Source organism: Glycine soja, unplaced genomic scaffold (assembly GCF_004193775.1).
Source record: "Glycine soja cultivar W05 unplaced genomic scaffold, ASM419377v2 tig00104198_1_pilon_8757507_8772141, whole genome shotgun sequence".
Classification (NCBI taxonomy): Eukaryota; Viridiplantae; Streptophyta; class Magnoliopsida; order Fabales; family Fabaceae; genus Glycine; species Glycine soja.
In genome coordinates this window covers 165-10,328 of record NW_021144408.1, presented here as the reverse complement: position 1 = coordinate 10,328, position 10,164 = coordinate 165, and the positions used below count along the sequence as shown (strand labels likewise).

The 10,164-nt window shown below is 43.4% G+C and overlaps 1 pseudogene across 1 annotated transcript; it reads left to right on the top strand.

Moving 5' to 3' along the window:
* The first annotated feature begins 1,104 nt into the window (after positions 1-1,104).
* Positions 1,105-8,442, top strand: LOC114404482 (annotated as a pseudogene). The gene is made up of 3 exons (XR_003664998.1): positions 1,105-1,806; positions 2,084-4,028; positions 4,315-8,442. The product of XR_003664998.1 is annotated as an uncharacterized LOC114404482 (transcript).
* Positions 8,443-10,164: the final 1,722 nt, after the last annotated feature.

Genomic DNA, 10,164 nt, shown 5'->3' with positions numbered 1-10,164 from the left:
CCATCCCACCATCATCCTTGCCTATCCCCTTTGACACTAAGGAGAGAGTTTCATGAACAATTAACCAAAGAAAGGCAAGAAAAAGAAACTTGGAAGAGGAGATGCCAGGAGCTAGAGCAAGAGAATGAGACTTTGAAGGGGAAGATAGCCCAACAGAGCCGTGAGCTTTTTATCCAGAACCAGAGGATGATTGAGAAGGACGACTTGCTTCGTCGGAAAGACGTTTTGCTCCACCAAGATGCTAGAAGGAAGAGGAAGTTTATGGACTTGTTCTCCCGTGCACATTCAGATTCCGAGGACCCATCTACTCCGGGAGTTTGAGTCTGAAGTTCTTAGGACCTTATGTTTAGATTTTAGCTCCCGAAATCTCTTGACTTGTAAAAAAAAAAAAAAAAAAAAAAAAAAAAAAAAAAAAAAAAAAAAATTTGTAATATTCCAATGCTTAAGTGAGTGTTTCAGTTTATGATGTTTACAATTCTCTAACAAGTTCTTCGATAATAATTTGTTCCCTTTCTTTTTGCATAAGCATAAGCATGCATCATGTTGCATTCATAGTTTCTAAATCGAGTCTCACACTGTGTTCACTACTTCAAAAGGGGGGGAGTCAATCAGCCGCCGCCCAAGGAAAGTGGCCCGGCGAATTCTCCACAAACCAACTCGCATTTACAACACCAGGGCCAATCGAAAGAGGATGGATATAGTTGAACAAGAAAATCAGAGTCTCAGGGAGGAGGTTGCCACTTTACGAGAGGGAATGGATAGGTTGACGACCATGATGAGTGCACTCCTGTCAGCCCAGAACTCTCAAGCTGCCGCCGCTGCTGTAGAGCAGCCTTGGTGAGCACAACCCCGCTATCTACAGTGACTTCTCCACCCCTCTTTTTGCCTCCAGGTTGTACATGGGGAATGCCACCTCCAGTCTGTGGAAGCCCCCAGCCCGCTGTATCTGAAGTTCCACCTCCTTTTGCTCAGCAGTCAGCACCGGTTCCGCAACCCAATACCTCTTTCCCTCAAGCTGCAATGACTTATTCAGCTCCACTGATTCACACTATTCAACAAGAGGTTGAACCAATTTTCCAAGCTGAAAATGTTGTACCTTCGACAAGATGGAAGAACTCCAAGAAAGATTTGATGGTATGCAAAGGGAAGTCGAAGCCCTCCGAGGAAGAGATCTGTTCGGGAAGGACGCCTGTGAATTATGCTTGGTCCCAAATGTTACTATCCCTCACAAGTTCAAGGTGCCAGACTTCGAGAAGTATAAAGGGAACTCTTGTCCCCGCAGTCACTTGGTGATGTACGCGCGGGAAAATGTCCATGTATACTGACAATCATAAGCTGCTTATTCATTTCTTTCAGGACAGCCTAACTGGGGCCGCTCTGAAGTGGTATATGAATTTGGACAGTGCGAGCATTCGTACTTTCAATGACCTGGGTGAAGCGTTCATCCGGCAGTATAAGTACAATCTGGACATGGCCCCAGATCGTGATCAGCTCCGTGCGATGACACAAAAGAGAAGGAAACGTTCAAGGAGTATGCCCAGCGTTGGAGGGAAGTGGCTGCCCAGATTGTCCCGCCGTTGGAAGAAAGGAAATGACCAAAATATTTCTGAAGACCCTGAGCCAGTTTTATTACGAGAAAATGGTTGCAAGTGCACCAACAGACTTCACCGAAATGGTCAACATGGGGGTGCGATTAGAGGAAGGTGTCCGAGAGGGACGTTTGACTGGGGAAAGTGCCCCTGCCGCAAGCAATGCCAAGAAGTTTGGAGGCCACTTTGCGAAGAAAAAGATCAAGAGGTGGGAATGGTAGCTCATGGTAAGCCTCAGCAGAATTTCACCCCATATCGTCAGGTTGCGAATGTCGCATCCCTATCCAAACCCATCATATCACCAACAAAGGCCACATTACCCCTACCCAAATACCCTCCAACATACCAACCTCCCACAACAATACCCTCCACAACAATACCCTCCACGCAATACCATCAGCCACAATACCCTCAAAAACAACAAAATCGCCCGCAGACCCCCCAACAACCATATCACTCACAAAACCGCCAGAAAACAACCTTTGATCCATCCCGATGAAATATGCTGACTTACTCCCCGCCCTGCTCGCCAAAAACCTTGTCCAGGTCAGAACACCCCCTCGTACACCAGATGTTTTACCTCCCTGGTTTCGTCATGATTTAACCTGCGCTTTCCACCAAGGGGCCCCAGGTCATGACGTTGAAAACTGCTATGTCCTGAAGAATGAAGTGCAAAAACTAGTCCGGGCCAACTTGCTATCCTTCAAAGATCAGAATCCCAATGTTCAGGCGAACCCTCTGCCGAACCATGGGCCTGCTGTCAACATGATACAAGATTGTGATGAAGACGGTGTCATCCTGAACTTCCGACACGTTCGAACTCCCCTGGTCCCAATACATATCAAGATGTGCGAGGCAGCTCTGTTGACCATGATCATGCAGCGCGGTGAATATGTCCTGTGAATGTAAAAGGATGCCCGAAGGTACAAGAGGACGTACAAGGGCTGATAGACAGCAGAGAACTTATCATCACGAGGAAGGACAAAGAAGTGTGCGTCATCACCCCGAGTTTCAGCGGTTGGAAGTAAGCTATAACAGTGGGGAATCAACTACTACTCCACTGGTGATTAGCTTGCCAGGACCTATGCCGTATGCTTCTCTAAAAGCGGTCCCTTACAAGTATAGTGCCACGATGTTGGAGGGTGGGCAGGAGGTGCCTTTGCCCTCTCTAACTCCTGCGATTTCTGTGGACAACATTGCTAGTGACGGTAAAGTTCTGAGGAATGGACGTATTATCCCCACATTGTTTGCAAAGAAAGTGAATGATCCGGCAGTTAAACAGGTGACAGTGAATGGCCCCGGTACAAGGAAGGAAGTAGGCCAATCCAATGGGACTAGTAAGAATTCTGATCATGACGAAATTCTGAAACTGATCCAGAAGAGTGAGTATAAAGTAGTAGACCAGCTGCTGCAAACTCCCCTAAGATATCCATTTTGTCTCTGCTTTTGAACTCAGAAGCACACCGTGAAGCTCTAATGAAAGTGTTAGACCAAGCTTTTGTGGAGAGGGACGTGACTGTTAATCAATTGGACAGTATAGTAGGAAACATTACTGCCTGCAATAATTTAAGTTTTAGTGATGAAGAACTTCCTGAGGAGGGGAGGAACCACAATTGGCGTTACATATATCGGTGAACTGCAAGTCTGATGCTCTGTCGAATGTACTTGTGGACACTGGTTCCTCATTGAATGTAATGGCCAAATCCACATTAGATCAACTTTCCTACCAGGGGCCCCCCATTGAGAAGAAGCGGGGTGGTTGTCAAAGCGTTTGATGGATCAAGAAAGTCCGTTATCGGGGAGGTCGATTTGCCCATTACAATTGGGCCGTTTGTTTTCCAAATTACATTCCAGGTGATGGATATCCAAGCCGCATACAGTTGCCTTTTGGGTAGGCCGTGGATCCATGAAGCGGGGGCCGTGACATCCACCTTGCATCAAAAGCTGAAGTTTGTCAGAAATGGGAGATTGATCACTGTGAGTGGAGAGGAAGCCTTGTTGGTTAGTCATTTGTCAGCTTTTTCCTTTATTGGTGCTGATGAAACAGAAGGAACCTCTTTCCAAGGCCTGACTTTAGAGGGTAAAAAGCCGGAGAAAAATGAAGTATCCTTTGCTACTTGGAAGAGCGCACAGAAAGTGGTGCAGGAAGGAACAGGTGTAGGATGGGGAAAAGTTGTGCAGTTGCTGGAGAGTAAAAACCGTGAAGGACTGGGATTTGCTTCTTCTGCAGGATCCGCAACGAACAGTGTTGGATCAAGCTCCATTACTAGCACCTTTTGTAGCGCCGGGTTCATCAACAACTCGCCAGAAGCCAATGCTGTCTTGGAAGATGCTCCTGAAGAGATAGTGCTTGCATTTGTCACACCTGGAAAACTTGTTCGCAACTGGGACGCGGTTGACATCCCTTCAGTGGTTCATGCATCAAAGTAATGTGTCTTTGTTTTTTCTGTTTGTTTGTTTTTTCAAAAAAGGGATCCTTTCGTCTTGCCCAGGACGAAAGCGCAATTATGTAGGGCTGTTTTGTTTCAAGTACTACTCTTATTAATGGAAAATGTGGTCTATTCCGATATCCATGCTTATTGCTCTTTCTGGAAAATGGTAACACAAAAAAAAACCAAAGTATTTTATTTTTGTTTTCTGATTTCAATTAATTATAAAAAGTCTGCATTGTTCACTCATTTTCTAAAGTCAATCATCAATCATATGCAGACTAGGCATTTATGAGCCCTTTGAACATAATAACCATGCACTCTCTCCCAACTTCGAATCTCCTGTCTACGAGGCTGAGGAGGAGGAAGATGATGAAATCCCGGAGGAACTTGCTCGGTTATTGGAATATGAAAAGAAAACCATTCGACCTCATGAGGAGGTAGTAGAGGTGATTAACTTGGGAACCGAGGAAGATAAGAAGGAAGTCAAGATTGGGGCATCGCTTGAGGCAACTGTCAAACGAAGGGTGATTGAATTACTCAAAGAATACGTCGATGTGTTCGCATGGTCGTACCAAGACATGCCTGGCTTGGATCCCCGTATTGTGGAGCACCGTTTGCCTTTGAAGCCCGAATGCCCACCGGTCAAACAGAAACTGAGAAGAACTCGCCCTGACATGGCTCTCAAGATCAAAGAGGAAGTACAGAAGCAGATCGATGCAGGTTTTCTTGTCACATCAGAGTATCCTCAATGGCTAGCCAACATAGTGCCTGTTCCAAAGAGGGACGGCAAAGTCAGGATGTGCGTTGACTACCGGGATTTGAACAAGGCTAGTCCGAAAGATGACTTTCCTCTACCTCACATCGATGTATTGGTTGACAGCGCTGCAAAGTCCAAGGTCTTCTCCTTCATGGACGGTTTCTCTGGGTACAATCAGATCAAGATGGCAGTTGAAGACAGAGAAAAGACATCTTTCATCACGCCTTGGGGCACCTTTTGCTACAGGGTAATGCCTTTTGGGTTAATAAATGCAGGTGCCACTTACCAAAGAGGCATGACCACTCTCTTTCATGACATGATGCACAAAGAGATAGAAGTGTACGTGGATGATATGATTGTCAAGTCAGGCACTGAAGAAGAACATGTCGAGTACTTGCTGAAGATGTTTCAACGGCTGAGAAAGTACCAACTTCGACTGAATCCCAACAAATGTACCTTTGGTGTTAGATCTGGAAAACTCTTGGGTTTCATTGTCAGTCAGAAAGGTATTGAAGTAGATCCTGACAAGGTCAAGGCCATTAGAGAAATGCCGGTTCCACAAACAGAGAAACAAGTGAGAGGTTTTCTTGGGCGTCTAAATTACATTTCTCGTTTCATCTCGCACATGACAGCCACGTGCGGACCTATATTCAAGTTGCTCCGAAAAGATCAAGGGGTTGTTTGGACCGAAGATTGTCAAAAGGCTTTTGATAGTATCAAGAATTATCTGCTAGAACCTCCAATTCTTATACCTCCAGTTGAAGGAAGGCCTCTGATTATGTACTTGACTGTGTTAGAAGATTCTATGGGCTGTGTGCTCGGACAACAGGATAAGACCGGAAGGAAAGAACATGCCATCTACTACTTGAGCAAGAAGTTTACAGATTGTGAGTCCAGGTACTCCCTACTTGAGAAAACTTGTTGTGCACTAGCCTGGGCTGCCAAGCGTCTTCGTCACTACATGATTAACCACACCACCTGGCTAATATCCAAAATGGACCCGATCAAGTATATCTTTGAGAAACCCGCTCTGACAGGAAGAATTGCTCGTTGGCAGATGTTGTTATCCGAGTATGATATCGAATACCACACCCAGAAGGCAATTAAGGGAAGTGTCCTTGCTGATCATTTGGCTCACCAACCAATTGAGGACTATCAACCCATCAAGTTTGACTTTCCTGATGAAGAGATTATGCACTTGAAGATGAAGGATTGTGATGAACCATTGCTTGGAGAAGGTCCAGATCCCGAGTCTAGATGGGGTTTGATTTTTGATGGAGCCGTGAATGTCTTTGGCAATGGAATTGGGGCAGTTATTATCACTCCGGAAGGTAATCATCTCCCTTTCGCTGCAAGGTTACAGTTTGATTGCACCAACAATATGGCAGAATATGAAGCATGTATCTTGGGCATTGAAAAAGCCATCGACTTGAGAATCAAGAACCTTGACATTTACGGGGATTCAGCTCTCGTAATCAACCAAATCAAAGGAGAATGGGAAACTCGCCACCCCGGCTTGATTCCATACAAAGATTATGCAAAGCGTTTGCTAACCTTCTTCAACAAAGTAGAGCTTCACCACATCCCTCGTGATGAGAACCAGATGGTAGATGCGTTAGCAACTTTATCCTCCATGTACGAAGTGAGTCACCGGAACAATTTGCCAACAATCAGAATTCAGCGCCTCGAGAGGCCCGCTCACGTGTTTGCAGTCGAAGAGGTTGTCGATGATAAGCCCTGTTTCCATGATATCAAGTGTTTCCTCCAAAGTCAGGAATATCCATCTGGAGCATCCAACAAAGACAGGAGAACTTTGAGAAGATTGTCTGGTAATTTCTTCCTAAATGGGGATGTTTTGTACAAAAGAAACTTTGACATGGTACTACTCAGGTGTGTAGATAAGCAAGAAGCAGAACTTTTGATGCATGAGGTACATGAAGGCTCCTTTGGAACTCACTCCAATGGACATGCAATGGCTAGGAAGTTGTTGAGAGCAGGTTACTACTGGATGTCGATGGAAACAGATTGTTGCAAGCATGCCAGGAAGTGCCACAAATGCCAGATTTATGCTGACAGAATTCATGTACCACCAACTACACTTAATGTTCTTTCTTCTCCGTGGCCCTTCTCTATGTGGGGCATCGATGTGATTGGTAGAATCGAACCGAAAGCTTCAAACGGACATCGTTTCATTCTAGTGGCTATTGATTACTTCACCAAGTGGGTTGAAGCAGCATCTTATGCAAATGTGACTAAGCAAGTTGTGGTCCGCTTTATCAAGAATCAGATCATCTGCCGTTATGGTGTGCCCAACAGAATCATCACAGATAATGGAACGAACTTGAATAACAAGATGATGAAAGATTTGTGTGAAGAGTTCAAGATTGAGCATCACAATTCTTCTCCTTACAGACCTCAGATGAATGGCGCAGTTGAAGCTGCAAACAAGAATATCAAGAAGATAGTGCAGAAGATGGTGGTCACATACAAAGACTGGCACGAGATGTTACCGTATGCTTTGCATGGGTATCGCACTTCAGTGCGTACTTCAACAGGGGCAACCCCCTTCTCTTTGGTGTATGGTATGGAAGCAGTACTCCCTGTGGAGGTTGAGATTCCATCAATGAGAGTTCTAATGGAGGCCCAGTTATCAGAAGCTGAATGGTGCCAAAGCAGATATGATCAGTTGAATCTAATTGAAGAAAAACGCATGAAAGCCTTGTGCCACGGACAACTTTATCAACAGAGGATGAAGCAAGCTTTCGACAAGAAGGTTCGTCCTCGCGTGTTTCAAGAAGGAGATCTTGTGCTCAAGAAGGTTTTATCTTTCCAACCCGATTCTAGGGGCAAGTGGACGCCCAATTACGAAGGCCCATATGTCGTCAAGAGAGCTTTCTCTGGTGGTGCACTGACTCTTACGACTATGGATGGGGATGAGCTCCCTCGTCCCGTGAATGCGGATGCAGTCAAGAAATACTTTGTCTAAAAATAAAAAAACAGCTCGGTAAGTCGAAAACCCGAAAGGGCGGCTTAGGCAAAAATGAGCGTCTCGGTGGGTCGAAAACCCGAAAGGGCGGCCCAGGCAAAAATTAGAGACATCAAACAGAAAAATAATTAGCCTGATAGGTCGAAAACCCGAAAGGGCGATCTATGCAAAAGTTAAGGACCAAAAGACAAAGTAACTGCATCGAGCTGATCTTCGTTCATTTGAGGCACAATGGAATGTCAAGGAGACCCTGAATCTGAAGCATCCAAACAGTGGAATTCAAGGTTGTCAGAGGGAACAACGGTTATTGTGTTCAATGAACCTTCGATTTATATTTACCATTTTCCAAACTTTGTAAGATCAGTGGAGCCATGCCATTGGCAGGTCACCACTCTTTCAAATAAATTTGAGCCTGTTGCCTTTCATTTGGAATTCTCATTTATTCAGCTTATAAAACCTTTCCTTTTTTATGGTAGCATTTGAAACAAAACATTTCTCAAAATCATAAATTTTCTTTCATGTCTTTTTTGAGAAGCACAAACAACAAAACACTTTTTCTTTGAACTCGTGAATAGATGAAGGGTGTGTCAACAGCTACCCTGAGAATGGATAAACCTTGCAGGTTGCACGTGGTCAATTGCTTTTTTTCAAAAAAAAAAAAAAAAAAAAAAAAAAAAAGAGAATAATAAGAAGCATGACCACAGAAGCACTAGCTCTTCTACCATGTTTTTTGGATTGGCACGTTCTCCCCAAGAAATGTTTATTCCCCATCAGTTGCTGCGGGCTTTACCCCGTCACTATTTTCATATACCCTGGTGGCATCATCCTCATTGAAGATTGCCGAGTGTTTGTGATGCGACGTCGGGTCACTTTCAATCTTACCCGTCCAATCTTGTTCCACCAAATTTATCATTCATACAATCATACAAGTCAATCCTCCATACAGTCATACAAGTCGTGTCGTTATTCAGGCATTCATACATTCATGCATATACACATTCATACATATACAATAAAGACAATATCATGCATACATGGCTGCATTAACCATCATGAGTCTTGCTTCAATCATCTTTTCATTTCAATCAATCATGAATAATTTGTAACCCTCTATTTCCCCCAAGTGTCATCCCCAGTGTGTCTGATCCAGAGATGTCACCCTCTCTTCGCCAAGTGGCAATTTCTTTAATGAACAGCTTATGCATCATTTGCCTCTGTTTCGTGTCATCAGTTGACTAGTTCGGCAATAACCCGAACAGTTGACATTTATCTTTGTTTTTTGTCAGTTGACTAGTTCGGCAATAACCCGAACAGTTGACATTTATCTTTGTTTTCTTATCAGTTGACTAGTTCGGCAATAACCTGAACAGTTGACATTTATCTTTGTTTCTTGTCAGTTGACTAGTTCGGCAATAACCTGAACAGATGACATTTATCTTTGTTTCTTGTCAGTTGACTAGTTCGGCCATAACCCGAACAGTTGACATTTATCTTTGTTTCTTATCAGTTGACTAGTTCGGCAATAACCCGAACAGTTGACATTTATCTTTGTTTCTTATCAGTTGACTAGTTCGGCAATAACCCGGACAGTTGATATTTACCTTTGCTTTTTGTCAAAATTGGCTAGTTCGGCAATAACCCGGACAGTTGATAGTTATCTTTGTTTTTGGTCAGATTGACTAGTTCGGCAATAACCCGAACAGTTGACATTTATCTTCGATTCTGGTCAGTTGGCTAGTTCGGCAATAACCCGAACATCTGACATTTATCTTTGTTCCTTTGTCGTCAGTGGCAGTTCGTCGTCAACCCGAACAGCTGACATTTACCCCAGTAAAACCATGTGATCCCCAGTCGGACCCCTTTTCTTTAACAAAATCGGGTACCATTTGGTTTTGTTATTCCCAGTCGAGCCATTTACCTCGTCTTGCATTCATACTTGCATCGCAAGCATTCGCAACATTACGTGCATAACAGTGCATTCATAGCATTTTGTAGTTGAAATTGGTCAAAAATGGTGTACTCTGTATTTAAATCTCTTCGACCCGTCGCTTTAAAAGTTTCACTTTTAAATCTCCGTAACGAAGAGACTTAAATAGGGGCATCTGTCATACCCCATTTTTGACCCGTTTTATTTCTTTTTTTCTCGTCTTTTAAGCCGGAAATTTCCATCATTTCAGATGAAATTTCGGCAGGGAGGTATTTTAAAATACCTCATTTTTGTTTTGAAGACGCCCCCTTTTTTTTTATTTTTTTATTTACCTTTTTTATTATTATTATTATTATTATTTTTTAGTTATTATTTTCTTCTTTTTTTTTTTTTTTTTCTTTTCCTTTTATTAAGTGTTTTTATTATTTCCGTTTTTTATTAATATCTTTATTAGTATCCTTTTTTCGTTTTTT